We start from the raw sequence: 23,303 nt of genomic DNA, 5'->3' as shown, positions 1-23,303 counted from the left end.
TAATCCTTTAATTTAAATTATTTTAATTATTTAATTAAATTCAATTTCTAAATAATTAAATAGTTCCTTTAAATTATTTAATTAGCTAATTAATTCTTCAAATTCCAATTCCAAAACCCCAAATTCTAATTTCATCTAATTTCATTAATTCTCCAAATTCAAATTCAAATTCATATTCTTCTAATTTCGTCTAATTTCAAATACATGTGCATGATTTCAAAAATCAAATTGAAAATCAAAGTCAAGTTCTAAATATATTCAAATAACAAATTGAATTTAAAATAAAGTCAATATTTGAATTAAATCTCATGCAAAGATTAAATTGAAAATCCAAGTCAAAGTGCAAGCACGTGCTAAATTAATTAAATCAATTATCTTTTCAATTCTTATTTCTATCTTCCACTTTGTTTTTTTCTAAAAAGCTTTCAATCAGTTAACTATTCCATCTATTTTAATTGATCATTTCAATTAATTGATTAATTACATCTTTTCTTTAATTCTCTCCAATCATTCTATTTCTATCTTCTAGTTAGCTTTTTCTAAATAAAGCTTTCTTTGTCATCAATCAATTATCCTCCAATCATTCTTTTTCATCTTTCAATCAACTTTTTTCTCGATCTGTTAACTCAATTATCTATTCAATCAATTCTATTCCACCTCCAAATTAGTAGTTCAACTATCAATCAACATGTGAGCTCACCTGAGTTCCACCTCTTGATCCATCTGTTCCACCTCTCAATCAATCTCACCCAAAAATCTATAAATTGAACATTCAATTTCCATTTTCAACAATCACGAACTTCGAATCTTTGTGTCAATTGTAGGTTGCCAGCGGAAGAAGAGAAGAACAATGGAAGCCATGATGCACAATAGGGAGTTTTATATTGTTTAATTTGATTCTATTATGCATCTATTTCATTGGTTTATGTTTGAATTGCTAGAATAGGGATTTGCGATTTTCGTTATTATTTATAGTTAAGCAATGATGATTTTAAACATATACAATAAATTATTATAATTAGAAAGTTAATTTATGGGGATCATCCTATGGTGGGATGGTTAAGTGGTTGCATTGTTAATGGTGCAACCAAGGTTCAAATCCCAACTTGGTTCACACAAGTGCTCATGCCTGTGCAAGTGGCACGACTGGAGAGATAAGGTGATAGAGAAATAAGGCGGTTGTACGAAGTGATAAGGAGAAGAGTGATGGATGGGGAGAAGGTCCCCCTTGTGACCTCCCCAAGGAGGTTGTATAGAGCAATAAGGAGAGGAGAAGAGTGATGGATGGGGAGGGGGTCCCCCTTGTGACCTCCCTTGGGCTTGAGCTAGGCTAAAAAACCCTCTACCATAGTTTTGGTTGTTCAATTTAGATAATAAAATAAAATAAAATTAATAAACTTAAAATAACAATTTTAATTAATATTTTAATATATTAATTACAATAACAAAAATCTTTACAAACTTATCTAATTACATTTATTATTTCCACTATAATATTAAGATTACATTGCACTTATTAGATTTATCTTAAATACTTATCTTATTAAAGTTTTCTTCTTAGAAAAAAACTAAAATTTTAATGGTACAATTGAGGACTAACTCTCATTATAAGAAGATAAAAAAAAGACAGGTATTTTTTGCAGGCATTTCATCAAAGAACGTGCAACATAAGCAATGAGACTGTGCAACATATGAAGATGTTCATACTCAGTTTGATGATAGTAATTTAAAGAGAGACAATTTGAATGAAACCAGGAGGACTTATCAATTTTTCCCAATAGCTTAACTCTCTATTCGGAACATAGGGAACGCGTTCTATCTGTGGCGTCTATAGACATTGACTGTGTTCAAATGGCTAAATTGTTTAGATTGGGTTGGGAAGGGTTTTAAGGTTTTCTGTTTCTTATATTTAGAAAAGGGAAGGATCAAGGAGGATGGCGCTGAGGCAATTCTACAAAGATGTGATAGTGAAGGACGTGCCTACCTACGCGAAGCCAGTGCTACCTGACAATACATTTCCAGCAGCCCGAGTAAGGCTTTTGACAATTACTACGCCTAGTACATCTTGACGAGCTCAACCACGTGGCCTTCGGCGGACTATTAATCTCTTAGCCAGTGGTTCTGCCTGAGGAGCGTTGCCATCTCCAGCACCAGAAGCACAGAAGGACCATGCCTATTAATTTCAAGGTACTATTTAACCCTTTCAACCGTTTCTTCAGAAGTGCTAGATGACGAGTCTTTTAACATGCACTGGATCAAAAGCCATCCACATTTACTAAAATTTAAAAGCAGAGCATGGTGTCGATACAACTGCTAAAGGCTAGTAAAATCTAATTGATGTTCGGATGGAAACTTGCTGTTTAACACGTCCTTGCTTTGTGACTGACACTTTATTTTTAACTTTTAAAAGCTGATCGGTCCAAGATTCCAAAACAATTTCAATGTCCTTTGAAATGCAAGGATCCGACCAATCAACGTATACGGTGGATGACAAACAATAGTTGAGACTCTTAATTTGCTTTATCACTACTATATTTTTGGATAAATTATCCAAGTTGAACTGATCCTTAGGTAACCGGATCTTACTGAAATGGTTTCCTTATATATTTAAGTCATATATGTATTTGAATGGTCTTTATCTGCAGGCCTAATATTATATCAGACTTCCATTTTAGTAATTTGTTCACTCTCATTGCACATTTTTATCAGCGAGTATTCTTCTTTGTTGAATTGTTTCTCATCTATATGAGTTTAGTCATATTCATAAGGTTGATGGATGTAACATGGGAGATCACATGGCCACAAGATAGAGAAGCCAAAATGTTTTGATGCATTTGCATGTCTGACCTCCACAACCATGCACACACCATTCTCAGGAGCTATTAGGCAGAGACAATATATAGAATTCATCACACATATTCTTCATTGAATGGAAATAGAGGACAAATCTGTTTTTTAACCTGAATTCAACATAGTTGTTTCCCTGCAGCAGGATACTTAATGCAGAATTTCTTTGGACAAATATTCTATTGAGACATTGGAGTTACTTGTCCTTCATAATTCTTAATGAATATGAATTTAAATAATTAACTGCAACTTATTGAATATAAACATAATTGTGAAACACATTTTGTATGACCTTCACTGCTACGTTTTGTACATGTCTACGAGGACAGTTCCTACAGAGATATTTAATTTACATTTCAGTTATATAAGTATATATGCTCTTGTTCTATTTTGAGCTGCCAAATGAGCATATGCTGGGAGAAAACAGTTAGTGATAACTTCTCTGGCTTATTCATTTTTGTCTGTTGCACTCTCTAGCATTGCTCTTTTTTCACACCCATCTATGCGTTCAATTTTACTTCACCTCTTTCAGCCGTGCATATTGTTTGATGAGAAAAGTATGAAAGGCTCATCACAAATTTATTCGGGGCATAGCCTCTCGCGTGTTTCAATTTTCATGAGTCTGTATCTATGTTAGCATTTTGCCAAACATCACACTTGATTATGGGAATAAAACGAATTTCCCATGATATATTCATCAAAAGTTCATCTCTGATTTTATACATTATACCTACGAAGCTTTAAACGCTACAAATATTTCATGTAATCACACTAACACAAACAGTAATGTTGAACCTAGGATTTACTCAAATCTTTCTTGTGGGATTGCTACTAATCTATGGCATTGAGTTCAAACATTCTTTGTAATTTCTTTCTCAGCGATATGCTTGAAGTGTGTAATGTCCTTTAATAAAATGACCTTAAAATATCCTAGTTACGGTGTCTTGGATCTTAGTGTAGGGGTTAAGAGAAAGTACCTCAACCTCTGCTGTAGTTAAATCTGCAAAATAGAGTCAGAAACTACTACAAATAACACTAGGGACTGATTATATAAGCAGCTATAACATAAAGAGAGATTCATGCAGCAATATCAGAAACAGAAACATAGATCATGATAGTGGAGAATATAATCATGTAGGGTGTCTTGTTCAACAGTTCCCCCTACTCAATATTTTCACGTAGGGTGCCTTATAGCAGTTCCCCCTACCCAATATTATCACGTAGGGTGCCTTGTAGCAGTTCCCCCTACCCAACATCATCATGCAGTTCCCCTACCATGCAGGGTACCCTTGTACAGCAGTTCCCCCTACCATGACTGAGAACATTCAGAACATATGAAGGTTCCATTATTATTCAGATATTCTACATATAACAAATAAACTGCAGAAAAGTCATCAGTCAGATACAATATATAATCAATTATAACAGCAGTGCTTTGTAATTGTTAGTATGTAGAGATATATGTATATTGATACAATATTTACCATGTTATGCACAGTAGACTCATACCAACTGCAATATTCAGTCGAACTGCCGAGTGTTTGTGAAATACCAAGTCTGATGCGATGCCTCCTTGGAGTGATAAGATTGTTGTATAAGTATCTTCTCCTTCGCTGGTGAAGAGTCATGTCTGCTTGCTCATAAAGTTATAACCCTTCTCTCAAAAGACATCTCTGTATCTTGTGTATCCCACCCTTTCATAACCGCTGGGCCCTTGGTGAAATCACACTTAATTGGTGATTGGTTGATATATCAATTTGGGCATACTAATCGATGGATGAACCAGTTAGACATTAGTTAACATATTAATAGGATATTAATATCTTTTATGCAAGATCTCTGCCCTTGTTGTCATCTCACGGGGGTCTCATGGAGAACATCCCTAAGTAATTCTGTTCCTCATAATTGGCATCAATCAGTTCATTAATTTCTTCCTGCTGTTGGTCTGAATAGGGGTTCTTAGAGAAAATTGTTAAGTCTTGTGTCCAAGACAATTTTCTCCTAAGGGTGCGAGTATATATATCTTGCACTCTATATTAATAATAATCCTAAATTCTGCATAATAACAATATCAGGCTTCATATATTAAGCACATCCTCATGCATACCACCAAGAACAAGGATGTTACTGCCTGTAACTTAATAACAGTTCTGATCTGATCTGATCGATGGTGATGTCATTGCTGCTTTGATTCCTTTCCTTTATATCTCTCAATGTGAGAGAGAGGTCGCACCTCTTCATCATGTATGCCCTTTAGTAAGAGACACACCCCTTCACCACTAGCACCCTTTGAAAGAGTGCCACTCTTCATTATTTCTGCCCTTTGAAAGGGACACAACCTTTCACAATCAGATCTGCACTTCTGATTCCCAAATTATCCCCTCTTCAAATGAGTTCTCTCCTCCCTTTTATATCTCTATTTGGGAGAGTCACAACTTATCATTTCATGCCTCTTGACCATTCATTAACTTAATTAAATTTTGATTATATTTAATTATATTCTTTTATATTTTAATTTTATTCTTTTGAATTTTAATTTCATTATTTATATTTACCATTAAATTCTATTTCAAAGTGGGGACATTACAAAGTGATTAAAATTTATGTCTTGTCTAATGAAGGCAAGTGAGGTTTTGGCTGAAGATGCTCTGCACATATCCCATTTTAAAAACTGATTGGACGAATTGTTAATTCTTGCTTGCTTATTTTTAACTTTTTTAAACATAAATGACTAATGAAATTTCTGAGAATAACTGCAAGTCCTTGGCACTAGTAGAAGCATGGATAATGCCATAGTTGTGTTTTTTAAAAAGTAACTTTGTTTGACTTCTCGTGCTCTGAATCTGTAGCTTGTAGTTTTAAAAAAAAAAAAATAGAAACTATTGCATCATGTCCTATGTTGCAGAGTGAGCATGCTTCATCCCATAATACCATTCAGGAACTCCAGTTTCCAATCCTTGCAAACTGTAATTGCATGTGAATTTTTTCACCAGAGTAACATTCAACCCTTGTTTGCATGTGTAAATATATTTCTGCTTCATCTCAGTGGACATTCTTTAATTGTTCTTGTTGTCAGGTTTTCTTGTAAGCTAAGTTGCAGGGTTCACCCCCCTAGATCCCTGGTACTGGTCCGGTCCGGTCCTGGTCCGGTTCGCCTGTGGTCTGGACAGGGTTCGTGATTCACAGGCCTGGTTCGGACCAGGTTGAACCCAAGAGGACCCAGGTCCAAAAATGGTGTTTTTTTTGCAAAATTTAATTGTTTTTGAAATCCACCACATAAAAAATTAAAATATAACCCTAAAAGTCAGTTTTAAAACATTAACTTGGCTCATTTCACACAAGCAACATGACTACAAGCAAGGGGAAACGAAGATATGGGATATAGAGCCAGAGCATACTGATTTGGATGCTTTCACTTATCAGCTTGTTGCATTTGATGACTCAGATAGTGAGCAAACTTATAGTGCAAGTGCAAGTGTAAGTGGCATTGGCATTGGTTCATCTAATGTCAATGTCAATGATGAGGAGGAGAATGAGGATGATGAATTAGAGTATCCATTTGATGGTCAAACTTTGAATTGTTGAAAGTTGAAACAATGATACTTGAATATATTATCATTTTGATATTAAACTTGATGTATATGATGCTGTTATGGTATGATCATGATGCTATGATTACAAGTTTATGTTGGTTTTGTTGTTTATATGATGCTATGTGACATGCTAATCTTAATTCATGCTTATAGGCTGTATATATATATATATATATATATATATATAGAATTTACATGTTTTTGTACTAACCCAAACAAACCCAAACCCCTTTCCAAAATTTTGCTGTACCGGTGTACCGGTTCTTCGAACCAGAACCGGTGCCCGAACCCAAACCGGCAACCTAGCTTGTAAGGAATTCTAAGATTCTTTATTGGATGGTTTCCTGGATGGTTTCCAGTATCAAGACTGCAACATCTTCCAAGACTGACTGACATATTACTGATTCTCATTTTCCAGCATTCTTTAGTGGGTCCATTCTTGTGTTTAAGAGCTTATTTCAATGTTTTTCTTTCTGATAATATAGTAAGGGTTCTAGAGGTACTCGCCCAAGCAGTTAAACTAAAGAAGACAACAAACAAAATGGTCATACTAACCAACTAACCCAACTGCAGAATGGCCAAAGGCAGAAAAACAACCTAAACATCGAAAACCAAACAGTCTGCCACCATATAGAAAACAGAGCTAACAAAACAAATTAAAACTTTACAACATAGAGGGGCTGAGCCCACCTTTACAATTCTCTTACTGCCTACACCACTAGATTCTTTACAGCACCTCCAGCAGTCCCATCCATAAAAGCCTCAGAAGAAGCTCCCTCAACCCCGATATCCAAAACAGGGAATTTTGCGCCATGAAGCAACTCCTTCCACTGTGTGGCTCTAACCAGTAATCCATCCTCCCATGGGAGCAGTGTAAATGCACGGGTAACCTCCAAACAACCTCTGGAGTGGGTAAGAAGCATGTGTTGCAGAACCATCTGCATATCCAAATAGAAGGCCTAAAGCTCCTGCAATTCTTGATACACTTCTAGAAACTATTTACTAACAACATTTACATTGCCCATAGTAGACGAATGGTTCTTATCTCCAGGTTTCTCCAGTGGCTCTGTAATGAACCAGAAGTCAGTCAAAGTCAATCAACAGTGTCAGATTCCCCAAAATCAAGGTCAGTTTGTACTAAATTCTAATTTCAATTAGGATTCGTGCACATAGCTAGATAAACAAATTGAATTCCTTCAATAAAGGGACTTTTAGACCATAGTTTGGAGTTCCAAATAAAGGATAGTTAGCGCCCAGTTAGAATTCTTGTTAGGATTTGCTGCATAACATTATTTAAATATATTGAGGATAATTCTATCAGTCACTCATAGATTGAGGGTGATTTCTCAGTCAGAGAAGATTATTGCTGGCAGACTTCTTCTTCTAAGTTCTATGACCTACTGTTCCCATTGTAAGAAGCTCAATAATCATTTCTAAAGGGTTTTTTGGAATGAATAAGGTTTTTCCTAGAATTGTACGGGAGGACTTAGTGGCTCTTCCATATGAGGGTGGTTCACTGAAGAGATTGGGCTTTTATATGTAATTGCTATACTAAAATAGATTTGGTTTCTTTTATATATATATTTTTGTAGTGGCTTTAGTTAACATTTTTAGGTTCAGGTTCACAACAGTGGTATCGGAGCACTGATCCTCCCAACATGAATTCATCAGATCAGCAAATTGAAAAAGATCAGGAGCAAGCAAAGTTAGGAGGACTGTTTGCTGAGAGTGTATTGGAAGGCATACAACCAATGGTGGATAATGTAAGGGAGATATGCTAAGCAATTCAAGAACTGCTTACAATATGTAGTCATTTTTCTCGTGGAGCTGAATCAAACTATAGGTTTGACGAGGTTCATCTATGCCCCATTTATCTCATATTATGTCCTTTTTCCCATGGCTTAATGACCACTGTTTCATTGCATTTTCATATCATATGACGCCTTTTTACCACTTCTGCTGCATATGATTAAATTAAAATAAGAGATTTTTATTTAAGTTTTGATTTAAATAAAAGAAAATTAATTATTTGAATATATTGACTAATAATTGTAGTTATTATCTAGCTATAGCTATTGCTGATAATAGCTCCTGAAGCAGCATTAATACCAGCAAGGAAGTTGCAAATATGGGTGGTAAAAAATAAAGGAAATTTTTTACATTCATGTAACTATTACTCATGTTCATAATCTACCATTGATTGTATAGTAAACAATTCAGATATCATGGATGCTACTACTATTTTCATGGGAGACAACTACTTTCAAGAAGTTTATTAGAGATTATATCTTGTCTTTTTGCTAAGTTTTGTGGCTTAACAAACCCACAATTCTCTTGATTGTAATCAGGTTTTGTGGATACATTCTAGGCCGTGAGTGTAGGAAACACCATTAGAAGTTAATCTGTCATGTATATTAGTGAAATGGTTATATGCCTCATTTCTTATATAATGCCTAAAGAAATGGCATGAGAGAGGTACAAGATGAATATTGTGTAAATTTGTTTGAAGGAAACTCGCAATATAATCAGTTCCATTTTGAAAGGAATTCTGCAATAGTGTTAGTAGCTGAACATTAGCCACGTGGAATGTGAGGGCCCACTCTTAGGAAGCAGGGGTGATTCTCAGTTGTATTTCTTTTTATTTTGTTTTAGTTGCAATTGTTTTTATCCTTGTAGCATTTACTATTTTATTTTATGCAATCATTTCCGATAGCTAGCAATATTCTTATCATTTCTTCCTTCTAAAATTACATTCATTTTACTCACTTCACCGCCTATAGTCCTTTCACGAATAGTCACTATGCCTTTCCTAAGTTTATACCCCAAATTGACATAAGGATCAAATTTTATTTTATTTCTTGACTATTAAATCTATCTCATAATCTACCTCAGTTTTGGCCTATTATTTTGGAGCCATTGCCGAGGGAAGGCTTTAAAGGCCTGTTAGCTTGGTGAGTTGAGTTAGGAGTGGACCAATGTGTTAGGAAGAAAACTCACACAATTGTCGATGTTGCCTAGGCGATTAATTCTGATTCTCATTGTTTTGAATCATATAGTTGTATTAGATAAGTTTCTAATGATAAGGATGTAGTTAATATTAACTAACTATTGTGAGTAGTGGTGTAGGTGCATCTTAGAAAAGCAAAATTACTTATGTATCAACACCACGTTTTGTGAGACAATTGGTGGACAAGAAGCAAGTTTGAATTTAATTCAAACAAACTAAGAATGAGTGGAAAAGAACATAAAAACTATTGTATTTTTAGGGCAGTCTAGACATGTCAATATGCAAAGAAAATTACTTTAAAAATGAATAATTTGAAGGCTGGAAGAAGAAAAATGTGCTTGGCATTGGGGGCTCTGCCCCTTGGCCTTGCCTTGTATTGCGATTGAGATCTTGCAAGGGTGCTGCCCCTTAATCTTGTTGGGAGCTTGGCCCTAGACCCCCACTTTTGAATTTAGAAACCAAAGAAAAAATTAGTGAGGGATCTCACTAACGCAAAGCGTTGTTTTTATGACCTCTCTACCTAATGAGTGTAGCTTAGATGTTTATGTTTTTCCATTACCATTGCCACAATATTTCAAGAATTTTCAGAAGGACAATGAATTTTTGAAAATAAACTATCTAAGATCAAGCTTTGACCATTTGTTATTCTAATTGTTGTAGGGAGGAAATTAAGTATAGATGCCAAGTTGCTCATGAAAAGGAAGAAGACATAGTTAAGGAGATACAATATGTAAGCGAGCTTTGAGAGAATAAAGATAGAAAGTAGCAAACAAGTCTTCTTAGAAACTCAAGGAGAACCTTTGACACCCAATTAGGAAGATCCAGATATGCCTAATGGTTTCAGTATGCCTTATAATTAATTCTATTGAATCAGGAGGACAATATGTTTCTTCACAATATGCTTCTCCACCTAGTAGGTGTGGCGGATGGAAACAATTCACATTCCACAAAAATATGGCAAAATGAATACTTACAAAATCATAAAATTAGCCATGGCGACATAATGGCAAATCACACCATCTCCACCATACCCATCCTATTTAATACCACTTCCTCTTTATCCTCAACTTTTACCATTTTCATTCTTCCATCCATATCATCAACCCTTCCCTTCAACATGGCTACCAAGGGCAACTATATTTCCTAATAATTATTTACCTAATAAGATGGCTTAAATTGCATATGATAGTGAGATTTTAGGATCCCCTTGGTATTCCGTTAACATGCTTGAAATTGGTGAATTCCAATTACTATTGTTCAATACAACTAAGGGATGTACTCCTTTTATAATTAAACTAAGAGAACGACATGATCAATTAGAAGATCCTCAACTTAGTACTTATTTGTTTAGAAAAACACAACCTCTAGAGAGAATTCACATGCATAAAGAAACCTTCACATTTAAGGTTGATTGTGTTAGTAAACTCAAATGTGCGTTAAAATTTATCTTGCAATAAGATATGTTGTACCATACACACTAATAGTTTAAGAATTGTGCAATACAAAAAATGAAAAGCTACATTATCATTTTCTTAGAAATGTTTTCTTTCCTAAACATCCAGATTCTTATGGGCCCTAAGACAGTTATTGGTCTAGTTCCAACAATAAGTGTAATGATTAGTACAACTAGAGAAAAGATGAGTTTGCATGCATTAAGTACCACACCGAAAATGGTATAGATGGATGATCGTTTATCAAACAAGGTTCAAGGTGTTATTGGAGATGTTATTGTCTTTATTGGTTCTTTGGATTATTCTAAATAATCTCATGATTTTGTTGTATGAAGTTAAGTTGGGAAGAAATCGGCTGAATTTTTGACATCCTTGGTTGACTACTACTAAAGCCTTCATTAATTGTTGCTCTCATGCTCTTGATAAAGCCACGTGTTTGGCCTTTGGATTGAATCAAGGTATGAGTTATTGTGCTAGTTATCACATATGTAAAAGCATCAGAAGTATGGAGTCGAATCATATAGTCTTTACACAAGAATTCGTACCTGTAGTATATTCTATTCATCTAATTTGCTATCAAGTATTTATTCATATTGATCACTGTACCCTTCATTTGCTAATGAATAAATTAGTTATTAATGGTAGAGTTATTAAATGGATGTTGAACAAATCAACATTAACTATACTTGATACACCTGATCGTCAGAATATAGTTGCAGGCTTCTTATCTTGATTAACTAACATTTTTGAACTAGTATCGGTTGATGCTAATTCTCCAGATGAGCATCTAAGTCTGCATTTTGTTGACCTTGCCAATTATACGTTGATGTACAAGTTTTGTTTGTATTTCTGGTGCAGGAGCACCCGGGTGAATTAGATCAGCACCACCCAAATAATGTTCCAGTTTGTTTTCTTCCAATTTTGTTTTGTTTTGGTTTGTTTTCATTTTGGCATCTCTCCAATCTCTGCACAATCCCAGATCTCAGCTTTCTCTATTATTGTGTGAGACTTGCATTGCAAATAACGCTCTTTCAGAGGATGCTTGCAGAGTTTTCAACCACATGACAAAATGAGACTTCTAAAACAGGGTATAGAAATTCATAAAACATTTATAGACATATACACAAAATGTGGAACTATATGCAAGGCATGCAAGTTGATTGACCTAATGTCCAATCGAAATGTGGTCTCATGGACTACATTGATTGGAGGATATGTACAAAAAGGTTTTAGAAACTTTGGAACAAATGCTGTTTCTAGGTAAGGAAACCGTTCAGTTCCCAAGAAAGGCATTGATGGAAGAAAACGCCGAAGACAGGAGGCAGGGTCAGTTAGGAACAAGATTGTAAGGTAGAAAGGAAGCCACTGGAGGGGTTGATGACATCCAATTGGCAAATAGGAAAATGACAAATAAGCATTGGCCTATGGAAAGAGATAGCTGGCCAAGGGGAAATAAAACGCTGCAACTAGTGGCTGTTGATTAGTTAGCAAATGAAAGAAAAAGATTTGGTTTGGATTCACCTCCAAAGAAAATGGGAGATTCTGAAATGTATTAATTATTAGTGAAGAACAGAGAGAGGGAGGAGGCACGCTGCGGGGAAGTGTGTGAAAATAGAGAAAGATAGCGCTTAAAGGACGCACATGTGCAGAGTAAGAGGCAGGAATAAAACAAAGATGAGTTGGTTTGAAAATCAGTGCGTGGTGGCAGAGGTCTGATGTCAACCATAAACAAAAAGTGTTGTGTGTGGAATACAGATAGGAGGGCGTAAGAGTAGTGCAGGAGAAAGTAAGTGTGCAGAGAGGAGAAGGACGTGGTTGGAGAACAAGTGGTGAACAGCAGAGATAGTGGGGTGTTTCAATACAAAGGTAATTGCAAGTTTGAATTAATAAAATATTACTAAATAGACACGGATAAGAGATCTATGCAGGGTGAAGGGGACTGCACTGAGAGAAAGGGATGAAGCGCTGCAGATTGGTGAGTGAAAGAGCAGAGTTTTTTGAAAATGCAGATTGAATCCAGAACGGTTTGATTTTGTATTATTTTTGTTTTGGGCCAATTTTGAAAGAAAGGTGTGGAGAGTAGGAAATTGATTTGAAGAACAGATGACAGTCTGTGTAATTAACAACCTGTACAAATTATGCAGATTTGAATTGATTAAAAATAAATAATTGCAAATATTGGTGTGATTTCAATGTTGTTGTTTATAGTCTTTATTGGCTAATTAATTGTGATAGTATGTAGCTGGGAGGTTGGCATATATCCAACTCTGTCTTGCGTCAATTTTTCTCTTGGAGATCATAGGAAGCTTATTGAGTGAAGTGATCAACATTGATGGCTAGAACTACTTTTTTGCATTGGCCTTGATATTGTCATACTTAATACTAAACCATGTGGAGGACAATATACAACTCAGTGCATGAGAATCAAGACTCTTGCCATAGGATATTCTTTGCCAGTTCTTCACAAGCCACAAACATCCATGGACAACATGAAGTAATGAAAAAGGAGCTTGGACACATTCTAATCGCCCAACTACCTTCCTGAAGTTGTATGGGCATCTTGGATAAGTTGGGAGACTACCATTGGTCTTTATCATGAAGAGTTGGTAGTGAAAATTGGAGGAATGTAATTAAGCATGAGCTATAATAGTCAAGGACAAATAAGGCAGAAATTATAATTCCAAGTCTACAAGTTCAAATCAATACTTTTCAGTGATAAAGATTGTATGAGAACATGCAATATGCTAAGTTGGGGTGAATGATGAGGTTCTTCTATGTCCCATTTATCTTATATTATCTTTTTTCCCATACCATAATGATCATTGTTGTGCTTCATTTTAATATCATATCATGCCTTTTAATCACTTCGGCTTCATATGTTTAAATTAAAATAAGTCATTACGTATCTATAGCTATTGCTAATAATAGCTCATGAAATGACATTAATGTCAAGCAAGAAACTTGCAAATATGGGTGGTAAAAATCATTTTTTTTGACATTCACTAAGCTATTGCTCATGTTGATAATCTTTCATTGATTGAATAGTAAACAAATTGGATATGGGTAAATCAATACCTTTTTTAGTGATAAAGATTGTATGATGACATGCCATACCAATCTGAGTTGGGGGAATGATGATGTTCATCTATGTCCCATTTTCCCATACCATGATGACCACTATTGCACTCCATTTTTATATCATATCATGTGTTTTCACCAATTTTAATTCATATGATTAAATTAAAACAAGTTTTTGTCATCATGTAGCTACAGCCATTGGGAATGATAGCTCATGAAGCAACACTAATGCCAAGCAAGATAGTTGTAAACATGGGTGGTCAAAAATGAAAGAAAGTTTTGTTGTTCATTTAGTTATTACTCATGTTGCTAATCTACCATTGATTGGATATCATGGATACTACAACAATTTTCATGGGAGATAACTATTTTGAAGGAGTTGTTTAGAGATTATTATTTTATATCTCGTCTTTTTGTTAAGTTCATGGTTTATTAAACCTTCAATTCTCTTGATTGTAATCAGATTTTGTGGAGACATTTTGGGCTGTGAGCATAGGAAACACCACGAAAAGTTAATGTGTTATTGAAAATTCATGAAATGGTTATACACCTCATTTCTTATATAATGTTCAAAGAAATTGCGCGAGAGAGGTACAAAATGAATATTGTATAAATTATTTAAGGAAATCACAATATAATCAGCTCCATGTTGAAAGGAATTCTACAATTATTTTAGCAACAAATCATTAGCCATGTGGAACGTGAGGAGGACCCACTCTTAGGAAGCATTGGTGATGATCAATTGTATTTCTTTTTATTTTTTTGTGTCATTTTAATTTATTTGTGTGCTATATTTATAAGTCATTTGATTTTTATAGTTGCAATTATTTTTATTCTTTTAGCATTTACTGCTTTATTTTATTTAATCATTTTGATAGCTAGCAATACCCTTATCTTTTTTCCTTTCTAAAATAAATTGCTTTTGTTTTACTCACCTCACTACCTACAACCCTTTTGCAAATAGCCACTACGCCTTTTGTAAGTTTACACTTGAATATTAAATCTATACCATAATTACGTCAGCTTCAGCCTATTAGGTTTTGGTCCATATCTCCTTCATCCCCTCACTAAAGCTTACAAATGCCAACTTATGACATGTCTCCTCCACCACATTGGAATCCTCAATGGAAGCTTAGGACTTGAACAATGATCCCATCAAGAAACTATAGAGGGTCTATATGGTCAATGATGCGAACATTCCTATATAGTATGACTTGAATGTCTACAAGGCAATAAGAAATGAAGGATAAACAAAAGTACATTGGAATACGTCCACAACACTGCACACCAAAAATTAAAGTTTCGAACTTTGATGGTATGTTGAAAATTCTTTCAAAAGTATGGTTGCATAAATTAGAAATGTATTTTTAAAAGCACCCCATGCCTAATATAATTTTTTTTAGGTTTGATCTGCTTCATCTTGAAGGTGATTCCTATGAATAGTGGCTTTACAATGATTTGGAAAACATGATAAAGTATTCACTTGGTACCCTGTGCTCATAGAAGATTTTTTTATTTATTTAAATTTTTTAGACATTATTAAAAATAGAATATTTAATAAAAAAGCTGAATTGTATTGCTACGATGTTAGCGTACACAAGCGAGGGAATCTTTGATTGTGCTTGAAATATTCTCTGCACAACAATTCATATGATTGAGGAGAGTTTTTTTTATGGCCTTGGGTAAAAATGTTCATTTTGACAAATAATCTTTTAGGGTTTTTGGGCCTCTTGGACATGATGACAGGCCCTGTTTTGGCCTGAAATGCTCCAAATTTGCAGCTACCTTGCGGGTTTGGCAACCACCTCCCAGCTCCAAACCCTTCTAATTTGGCTTGAGATGTTTGATTTGAACGAAACAAGGCAAATTGACTTTTGTGGACCTTTTGAACTCAATGGTGATCTCAAATCTGAAACAACAAACTTCAAAATAAACTTGCAATATAAAGCCACAAAGAGGAAACCTTCCAAATTTGATATTTTTATCAAGTTTTTCTAATTCTTTAGATCATCATTTGATGCAAGAGAAAAACATTAACTTTTCAAGATTTACCAAGATTTACAACATATATCTCTTAATTATGAGTAGCAAGAAGCAATCCCACAAGCTTTGATACCATGTAAGAGTTGATGATTAGCTCTGATACCATGTAAGACTTAGTATAGAATGCTTTGTACTATGCAAGATTTGGCTGAAGATTGTAGCCACCCAAGACCTAGGAACTTCTACACAAGCACAAGAAAGATCAACTATGAGAAAATAACTAAGTTATCGATTTGGGTTCAGGTACGTCCATATATATATATATTGTAATGTCCCCACTTTGAAATACAAGTTAATGGTGAATAATAATAATAAAATTTAAAATTAAAATATACAAGTATAATTAAATTTTAAGTAAGTTAATGAATGGTCAAAAGACATGAAATGAAAGGTTGTGACTCCCTCAAACATGAGAGATAAAAGGGAGAAGAGAACCTCATTTGAGGGGGGATAATTTGAAAATCAGAAGTGCAGATCTGATTTAAATGAGGAGTGCAGAACTGATTGTGAAAGGTTGTGTCCCTTTCAAAGGGCAGAAATAATAAAGAGTCACACTCTTTCAAAGGGTGCTAAGGGTGAAAGGGTGTGTCTCTTGCCAAAGGGCATACATGATGAAGAGGTGTGACCTCTCCCCCACATTGAGTGATATAAAGGAAAAGAATCAAAAGCCTCCAGTGATGTGACCAATGACTATACCAGATCAGCACTGTTATTAAGTTACAGGCATCAATTAGCCATGGGGAATTGGATCATTTACTACGTTAACCCAAGTTTTCAGGACGACAAAGTTTTTTGCCAAATTTGGGGATTGGGGGGGGGGGAGGGGACGGCAAAGGGGACGGCTATATAAAATATAGGGAAAATTTAAAATATATAGGAAAATTCTAAATGTTCATATGAAAACATGGATAAAGCATGCATCTATACATTATATTCATATGAAAACATGGATATAGCATGTGTATGATACTATGAAAACATTTTAGAATGCAAACATCGAACATACAACATTATCAATAGACTCAATACTCAATATGCACTCATAATTCAGAATTTCAAATCATTCACATTGTCAATATGCATATCATAATAGATATTAAAGAAATAACATACAAAATGCTCAAAGGCTACACTACTGCCATATTGTTACATTGTCAATTGCGATATGGAAATCAAAATAGTGCTAAGTAAATACTAAAAAGCAAAGTATAATATTTATTATTTAATATTTTATTATTTAATTTATTTTTTATTTATAAATTTTAAAATTTATAATATGAATTAATTTAAAATTATAAATATTTGATATGAATTAATAAATTTAATGTTGCCTTTTAATTTTTGGTAGAGGGCCCATGTTAGAAAAATATAGATAGTCGTATTTTGATTTCATAACTATTCAAATTCAATAATAAAAAAATTGATAGTCGTTTTTTAAATTTTTTCAATATAGAGGGCCCATGTTAGAAAAATATAGATAGTCGTATTTTCAATAATTTTTTATAACTATTTTGAAAAATTTGAATTGATAAGAGGGCCCATGTTAGAAAAATTAATTTTTTTTGTAAAATACGACCTTTTTTTATTTTTTTAATATTTTTCCCTAGCCCTAGATGTGGGGGACGTCCGTACGTCCCGGGGACGGCTGGGGACGTCGTCCCCAGCCGTCCCCGGGACGTACGGACGTCCCCCACAGCTAGGTAAGCCGTCCCCCCGTTTCGGGGACGTCCCCTCAAAATTCTGACAATTTGGGGACGGGGGGGGGACGTCCCTTGGCCATCCCCAAGTCCCTGAAACGTCCCCGGGATTGGGACAGGGGTTTTCAGGTAGGGGACGCGTCCCTGGGTTTCGTAGATCATTTATAATAAATTATATGGGGTTATAGAATAAGCAGATCAACAGAATCATCAACCAACAAGTGGGGTTAAATTCTCAGCCATAGAGCAATTAAATCATCAATGAAGATGTCTATATTGAATGATCAATGGAATGAAAAGCAAGAGATCAGATCAGACATACAGATCTGCAATCAGTAATCAGCTGACTGATAATCATAGAAGGGAAACATTTCAATTAGCATCACTGCTCATAAAGAACATATCAGTCATAAAATATAAAGCTGACCAGGTAATCATTCCAACTCAAGCATCGAAAGAGACAAGCAAGTCAATTTATCCAAACAAAATATCTGATTTCATAATTAATCAAGGTAAAGTCAATAGACTTTGACAGGTGCTTGGGCAAGATTTAGGGCAATCGCAAAAATGGGACATTACAAGTGGTATCAGAGCATGTTCCTGCCAGCCTGAGGGAACAAAGAATAGATTTGCTTGATTGTTTGCAGCGAAGAAGATAAGCAGTGATTACTTCATTAAGTCTGGTTGACTTTTTCACTATATACACAACAATTATCAAGCACAAAGAAAAGAACAGTCAGTGATCAGTTTATGAGAAGATAAATAATAACTAGGGCAGCGATTTTATTAAAGACCTTTAAGGCAAGCAGCATAAAGCATCGATTGATTAGAAGACAACACATTTGTTAGTGATAAACAATAAAACAGTGACAATTACTTTTTAAAAGATGGCGAGTTCTTTCATAATAAATAGAAAGGTAACAACGATTACAAGAGAAAATCAAATTGAATGAAGACATCGGGTTTATTAAGATAATGAGAGTAGCAATTAGTAAAGGGTGTGGTCCGTTCTTATTAAAGAAATTATGATTATCTTAAAAGACGTAACCTTTGAAAGGTTGTCTCTTCATCAAGTTGCCTCTTTTGATGAGTCTAAAAAGGATTGTGAATTGTGGTGGAGGAAAGGGTGTGAAGAATAAAACAATATATCAAAACACTAGCAGGAAAAGAGAGAATTATAAAGAGTTATCTTATGCAGATTTGTATAAAGAGATTGATTACTTATCTTGTGGATAAAGTGAATTGGCCCAATAGATGGTTCTGGTCCTAATTGGACGCTCCTACCTCTTGTGGATAAAGTGAATTGGCCGAAGAGATAGATTTGGTCTTGGTTGGACACTCCTGCCTATTGTGGATAAAGTGAAATTGGCCCAAGAGATGGTTTTGGTCCTGGTTGGACACTCCTGCCTCTTGTGGATAAAGTGAATTGGCCCAAGAGATGGTTTTGGTCTTGGTTGGACGCTCCTGCCTCTTGTGGATAAAGTGAATTGGCCCAAGGGATAGTTCTAGTCTTGGTTGGACACTCCTACCTCTCGTGGATAAAGTGAATTGGCCCAAGGGATGGTTCTAGTCTTGGTTGGACACTCCTGCCTCTTGTGGATAAAGTGAATTGGCCCAAGGGATGGTTCTAGTCCTAGTTGGACGCTCTTGCCTCTTGTGGATTGGTTATTCTGAGAGATGGTTTTGGTCCTGGTTGGACACTCCTGCCTCTCGTGGGTAAAATGATAGATTGATTGGCCCAAGGGATAGATCTGGTCCTGGTTTGACATTCCCGCTTCTTGTGAACTAAGTAAACTATATTTATATGTGTATGCTTGTATCTATCCATGTGTCTACTTCGTGTATGTGTCTACTTTGTGCATACCTCTTGTTTTCATGTGTATTCTCTGTGTTCTTGTGTATACTCCATGTTGGGCATATCTACTACATGAATATTTATGATTACTGATTTCTATCATTGTGAATTCTATTTTTTGTTGACCTAGAAAGATGAGTTTATTTAGGAAAGAATATTGCAACTAAGTTCTTGCATGTGTGTCATGCTTCTAATCCTCTTCTCAATGAATGAGGATTTCACCTTTCTTTGTCTCAAGGAACCAACCAAACACAGTTCTTATGATTACAATTGATGAGAGAAAACTTGTCTTAAGATTACAAATCTTTAGGGGTTAGTTGGGAATCCTTGCATTAGGAAAATTTAGTTAAATTGACCATTGCTTGAGGACAAGCAATCTTGAGTGGAGCGGACTGTAATGTCCCCACTTTGAAATACAAGTTAATAGTTAATAATAATAAAAAAAATTAAAATTAAATATACGCGTATAATTAAATTCTAATTAAGTTAATGAATGGTCAAAAGACATGAAATGAAAGGTTGTGACTTCCTCAAACATGAGATATAAAAGGGAGAAGAGAACCTCATTTGAGGGGGATAATTTGAAAATCAGAAGTGCAGATCTGATTTAAATGAGGAGTGCAGAATTGATTGTGAAAGGTTGTGTCCCTTTAAAAGGGCAGAAATAATAAAGAGTCGCACTCTTTCAAAGGGTGCTAAGGGTGTGTCTTTTGCCAAAGGGCATACATGATGAAGAGGTGTGACCTCTCCCCCACATTGAGTGATATAAAGGAAAAGAATCAAAAGCCTCCAGTGATATGACCAACGACTAGACCAAATCAGCACTGCTATTAAGTTACAGGCATCAATTAGCCATGGGGAATTAGATCATTTATAATAAATTATATTGGGTTATAGAATAAGCAAATCAACAGAATCATCAACCAGCAAGTGGGGTTAAATTCTCAGCCATAGAGCAATTAAATCATCAATGAAGATGTCTATATTGAATGATCAATGGAATTTGTTATCACAAAAGCTTGCACCCTTGTTGAGCTATCAACTCAGCAACCTTGTGAAACATGGAAACAACCCTGAAGTGTGGGACCTTGCGCAAGGGGGTTGAATCTCCGGAGAAGGCCGACTTCCTTCTCAATCCAGGTGCAGGTGTTGAACCAATTCAACACTTCAAAACTTACTCCTAAGCCTATTCTAACAACTTGCAGAGGTAAAGGGAAGAGAGAAATGCTTAAAATAAAAGGAGGCGATGCACCAAGAAGAGATTGTTTCTCTCCCTACCCGAAATGACGAAGAATCAACTGAAACACCCGGGAGATGCACAAACTTCAGTTATATGAGTGACCCCAATGCATGTATGGAGGTTAGAATTCGTCGAATGTCAAGTGGGGAGAAGGTTTCCCACAAGTCACACTCAAAAATAAATTTAACACAGCATATATGAGAGGAGCCACAAAACATACACCTATGATGAAGGTAAGGAAACATACACAACATACATAAGTTGAAGGAAGACAAGAATGGTGATTTCAATTCATTATAAGGCCAATGGCCAACTTACAGTTTGCAAAATGCAGAAAAATACACAAGAAGTGAAAGAGCATGGAATAGCTCAAGTCAGCAGGGAGAGAACCCTTTACAATGAGGCTTAACAACCTTTATATAGAAAAATGGTTACAAGAGTGATCATGACCCCCGTGTGTGCAGGGAAATGTCAGTCTGGGAGTGTAGGGAAGTGCATGCACTTGACTTTTGTACATGCAAGCGACCTAGCCATACCTTGAAAATGGAACCTTGAGAAGGTTGGATTGACTAACCTTCCAAAGTCAAAGCATACAAACATGACATAAGTCACCACAACAAGCATGGCCCTGTACCTCCCTTGATGAAAATCCTGCCAAAAACATTAAATGCACCCTTGTGGCTCCACATAAGAAGGTGCACAAGTCACAGAAGTTGTCGGAGCATTTAAAGTTTTGAGTGTTGATCACGCCATCCGGAAGTGTTGCCAGCCGAAAAGAAGTCCGATGACTTCGGAAACTCGAGTTCCCGAAGTGGGGAAGCGTTGATGTGTTTTTCAGGCACATGCGAACACAGAATAAAATACCAAGGTATCTTATCCTCTCTTGAACAAAGTTTCCCGACTGCTGAAGATCTTACCGAAGGATCAATCGGAGTAACTCCAAGGTTCTTGTATGTAGGCTCTCTACTTGTGGATAAGCTCTTTGCGGTACGATGTGATTTTGCTGGAATCACAAGGGGACTTACTTTCAATGACCTGAATGTCTGATTTGCTTTGGATATTACTGGAACGTGGAATTTCACTGGCCCTTGATTTTAAAAAAAGGAAAAAGGATAAGGGTTGGAACGGGATCTTTTTCTAACACTAAGAACGTAAGAGCAATGAATGACCTTTGATGAAATTCTAACTAGGTCTTGTTTTAACATCCTAGGATCATCTCCACAAGATTAGTGCGATCTTCTGAGGAAAGCTTTATGATGTTTAGATCACCGCTACAAGCATGGACACCGTCGGGTTGATGCATATCAATGAAGAAGTGATAATTGAAGTTAAGCTTAAGCTAAATGATTCCAGTTGACTATGCAAGGCAAGTCTGCAATCAACAAACCGCTAGTAGTATGGATATACGAATTTCACCGTTGATCATACAAATTTCTTCCATTCACCTAATAACATGAAATCAAATTTGAGAAGTATAGAGACCATGCAAATTGTTGAATCGACCCATAGAGTTCACCATTTCTTCAATGAAGTTTACAAGTCTTTTGCAACAATATCTTGGCAACAATCTTTGCCTTCTCTTTCTACTCTACTCTAAAATGCTACTAATTATTGACTATTCTCTCTAACTATTTCATATTCTCTGACTATTAACTATTAACTCACTTTTAACTATTAACCTTCACAAATGAGGAGCCAAGGCTTTATATAGAGAGCCCTTTACAAATTGACAGCTCTGATTGACTTAGAACCAATGGCTAGGATTACAAGATAGAAACCCTAATTAGGGTTTGTTACAACAAATTTCCCCTAGCCAATGAGAAAATTACATTCCAAGAGTGAGGACCAATAGGAAGCAGGGGTAGGTACACTGAAGTTTGTGCCGCCTCCGATAAATTAGGCACATTGAATCTAGTCATGCTGAGGTGGACCAATCCGACCGAAGGAATGATGATTGGGACGCCACCTTGCCTAATGCTTGTGACTTGGTTGATCCTTCTCTGTCTCTAACGTGATGAATGATGTACTTCCTTTGCTTGATCAGGCTTCCTTATTGTCAAGTCTTCCTTCTCCAGTAACATATCTCGCCCTGAAGTGCTGACAAAGCCTTTCTTTGTCATCTTGTGGTAGAATGAGGTCTTGAGGCTAACTTGAACTCCTTGAACACCCCTAGTCTTCCAACGCTTCAAAGCACCTTGAGTCCTCCCTTTGTGCATGTGGAACGTCCTTGATGATGATGGACTAGAAGAGTTCGTCCTTGCCCTGGCCTGGTCTTCTTCCATTTGCAAAACCAACCAAAAGGTGATTAAGGACACATAATATATTTATCTCACATAGCATTTTCTACCTTAAATTATCAACAAAAAAGGCATTAGAATGAAATTCGCTCAAGATCCACCCCAGGGACAGGTCCTATAAGAATTTCGCTCTAGACCCTTTGGAAGGGTCAGGAGCAAAATTTGCATTTTAGCTCAAATTTCATCATCTCCTTG

The 23,303-nt window shown here is 35.7% G+C and overlaps 1 long non-coding RNA gene across 1 annotated transcript in view; it reads left to right on the top strand.

Annotated features, from left to right (window-relative positions):
• The first annotated feature begins 1,588 nt into the window (after window positions 1-1,588).
• LOC131062002 (uncharacterized) overlaps window positions 1,589-23,303 on the top strand; it is a 92,098-nt gene continuing 70,383 nt past the window's right edge. The window contains exon 1 of the long non-coding RNA XR_009110639.2: window positions 1,589-2,187. This is a non-coding gene — a long non-coding RNA (uncharacterized LOC131062002). The remainder of the gene's footprint in view (window positions 2,188-23,303) is intronic.

This window comes from Cryptomeria japonica, chromosome 2 (genome assembly GCF_030272615.1).
Source record: "Cryptomeria japonica chromosome 2, Sugi_1.0, whole genome shotgun sequence".
In the NCBI taxonomy this organism is placed as follows: Eukaryota; Viridiplantae; Streptophyta; class Pinopsida; order Cupressales; family Cupressaceae; genus Cryptomeria; species Cryptomeria japonica.
The sequence above is the reverse complement of the archived record's forward strand: the minus strand, read 5'-3'. Positions and strand labels throughout refer to the sequence as shown.